The sequence below is a fragment of the Bos indicus x Bos taurus genome, chromosome 6 (assembly GCF_003369695.1).
Source record: "Bos indicus x Bos taurus breed Angus x Brahman F1 hybrid chromosome 6, Bos_hybrid_MaternalHap_v2.0, whole genome shotgun sequence".
Classification (NCBI taxonomy): domain Eukaryota; kingdom Metazoa; phylum Chordata; class Mammalia; order Artiodactyla; family Bovidae; genus Bos; species Bos indicus x Bos taurus.
Window position 1 is genome coordinate 72,393,414 of NC_040081.1, and position 3,885 is coordinate 72,397,298.

Genomic DNA, 3,885 nt, shown 5'->3' on the forward strand with positions numbered 1-3,885 from the left:
GGTTGGACACGTGACAGAGGGATGTTGAAGGAAAGGCAAGCAGGAGGAGGGAGGGCGGGCAGGGGGAAGAGGAGGAACAGAGCAGGTTGGAGGCGGGAGGAGGGCCAGGCAAGGATGGACGCGAGGAGAGGATATGGAGGAAGTGGGGAAAGTAAGGTAGAGGAGGGTGGTTACTAGCTTCCCACTTCCCTACCCGCCCCCGCCCCCGCCCCCGCCCCCAACCCTTCTGTAGGGAGAAAGCGACTAAGGCGACCCCATCCCTGCAGCAAACAAGAACGTTGTAAGAGCCCTGGATAACCTTGTGAGTGTCGGTCAACCCCAGGTTCTTCAGCATCTTCTATGTCCCAGAAACTGTTTGGGGGCTGAACTTAACGAAGGAGGTCAGGGCTCTCTAGAAGCTTTTCTAGTGTAGGTGTTGGCAATGGGGTTACACAGGGAACTCCACAACAAGTGAATACAGTAATTTCTAAAATTAAGCTGGAGACTGGAACCAGCTGCCACTGCCAGTGAAGGGCCAAAGCTGGGGCACCACTAAAAGAAACAGTGAGTCCCTCCTCTGTCACCCTGACTTGCAGTGTCCCCCATACACATCCTATTGGCACAAAAAGACAGCTAGCAAAGCAGATGGGAGGTCTGCAGAATTCTGCCATCACAGAGTCTAAAAGGCTGGGTGTAGAGCTTGTGGTGGTTGTTCACTCACTCAGTCATGTCTAACTCTTTGTGACCCCATGGACTGCAGCATGCCAGGCTTCCCTGTCCTTCACCATCTCCTGGAGCTTGCTCAAACTCACGTCCATTGAGTCAGTGATGCCATCCTCTGTCGTCCCATTCTCCTCCTTCAATCTTTCCCAGCATCAGGGTCTTTCTAATGAGTCAGTTCTTCAAATCAGGTGGCCAGAGTACTGGAGCTTCAGCTTCAGCGTCAGTCCTTCTAGAGATGACATACCACAACCTAATGATTGGTGCCATCACATGCCCACCCCTTGATGTCAGCAACCTCAGGTACAGGGACAATAAGACAGTGTGCACCCTGTCTAAAGTTCTGGCTAGTTGAGGCCAGAGCGTAAATTTGAAACATGTTTATACTTTTCTGAGATATATAATGTAAATTCTTTGGACAATAGTCTTAAAATGACTTATTTTGGTCATTGTTTTTTTGCTTTCATACCAAAATATTTTCTCAACTCTGTGGGATTTCTGTTACCAGATGTTAATAACATAGACACTTGCTTATAAACATCTTCATCTTTGACATTCAGGAACACAAACTGATACCTGAGCACAGACTCAGGAACAATGCTTAGAGTTGTGTTAGGAGGAATTTCAACTTCAAAAAGAAAACCATTTACCCCTCAAGGTAGATTTCTTATAAATTGATACTGCTGCCTTTTTGTTATTTTGTTCCAAACAGTTGATATCACACCTTAGAAACATTTCATACCAGGGTTCTTTTCACATAACTGTATCAGCATTTGTCAGCCAAGAATAAGAATAACAAAAATTTTTCTGTAAAGGGCCTGAGAATAAGTACTTCAGACTTTGTGGGTCATGCAGTCTGTCACAACTGATCACCTCTACCATTGTAGTGCAAAAGCAGGCAGATTATGAGTGAGTCAGCAAATGGACGTGGCTGTGTTCCAGCAAAACTTTATAAAAACAGGCAGCAAGCCATGCTTAGACTGTGTGCTGTAATTTACTGACCCCTGGACAAACATGCCAAATAAAAATGGTCAATGCAGCCATTGGCGTGTTAGTAACACCAAGAGCAAGCTAGGAGATGTGTTCTGAAGTTAATCCTTGTGGCTTTGTTTTTAGTCCTCCTTTAGTTACTCACTACTACTTAGATCTCTACAGCTCCAAATGAATGAACATTTGATGAAGTGTCTAGGAAATTTTGGCAAAATAAAATTTTTTTCTGGTCCTATTATATGGTCACTTCATTTAAATACATTTTTATTTTATCCCGAATCACCTGGTTAATTATGCCTCTAGGAAGTCTGACTTTTAACTTTAGTGTCTGTTACTTACTGCTAGTCTGCCTTGATTACAGGTACTGGTGAATCTTCTGAAATTATGCAATATGAAGGTACTTTTACTGTTTCTCATGCTACAACCAAACAAGAGATCTTATATACAAACTCTATCATAGGAAATTATCCAGTCCATATTTAATTATTGATATGAGGCTTTTAAAAGGCATCTATAAGCTTAGAAAAAGAAAGTCTTGTTACACTAAAATTAACTCAAAATGGAATGTGAATTTAAATGTAAAAGTGAAACTTTAAAATTTTAGAGATACGTAGAAAATCTTCAGAACCTAAGCAAGGAGTTCATGGACTTGACACAAAGGTATAGTTCATGAAAAGACAAACATAAATTGGACTTCATCAAAGGTAAAGAATTTTGCTCTGTACAAAACCTTGTAAAGAGAATGAAAAGACAAACTACAGATTGGCCAAAAATATTTGCAAACCACGTACCCAACAAAGGACTTGTATCTAGAATATGTAAAGAGATCTCAAAAATCACAGATGCTTCTAGTTAGCTGGAAAACAGAGAGATATAGGGGTCAAAACTGAGAATTTGTTGAAAACATTTTTGCTAGCTTATTACATGCTTGGTTCTCAGAATTTTTAAAAACTATCAGTAAATGTAAATTGTACATCTTTGAAAAGAATTCTCAAGCACTTTTGACTCTTACCACAAAGGTGTTTTTAGAGTCCCTCCACCCACCTTTTTAAAAGTAGATACTCTGCATAATCACATTTGGAAATTACAAAAAAGAAAAATTTAAGATAAATAATTACTTTTGAATGAAACCATCCCTACTATCCAGAAGGAAGTACAGTCCTAGAAATATCACATTAATTTCGTTCATTCATTCATTCCACAAATATTTACAAAATATTTACATGTGTACTGTCCTAGGAACCAGATTTAGCAGTGAATAAAACATACATCAGAATCAAAACCCCTACCCTCGAGGAGCTTACATTATAATGATTTTACTGTGATAAAAAGCCCAGTTAAAACAGCAACAAACTGTTCAAATAATGTTCACAATCAATGTATACCTACTCTTAATTAATTACACAAGACCTATGGATCAGAGAACTCTTTTTTTCTTTTAACTTTTTGGACATTTCCTGTAGCATGTGGGATCCTAGTTCCCTGACCAGGGATTGAACCTGCAACCCTCTGAATTGGAAGGTGGAGCCTTAATCACGGGACTACAGGGGAAGTCCCCTAGAGAATTAAAAAAATTTTTTTTTAATTTAACGAGGGACTTCTCTGGTAATCTAGTGTCTAAGATTCTGCACTACCAATTCAGGGGGCCCAGGTTAAAGCCCTTGTCAGGTAACTAGATCCCACTTGCTGCAACTGGAAATCATGTAGGCTACCGATAAGAGCCAGCACAGCCAAATAAATACACAAATATTTTTTTTTAATAAATTAAAAATAAAAATTTAATCAGTGTAGTAAATCAGGCTATATAAATACCAAAATGTATATAATCACTCCTAGGCCCATCTTAGACCACCATGTTATCAAATCTCATCTAAACAGAAGTTGCAGAAGCACCAAAGGCACTGTGGAAAACTTTAACTGGCTCCCCCTGAATCAAATCCAAACCTTTGTGGGGTTTTGGAATATGTAGTTCCTTTTCACAAAAATTTTGTTGTTTATATTAAGTAATGAATATTATTATTTTAAATGAGTTAATAAATATTTTCTAAATTGCTTAGTTTAATTCTAATAACATTAAATATTGATAGCCATAACAGGAAACACTCTTTAGGATAGTCAATAATTTTTTAAAATGTTAAAAATCTATTTGGACTCTAAGACCAAATTTTGAAGATCAATTGCCAAATGAAATAAATG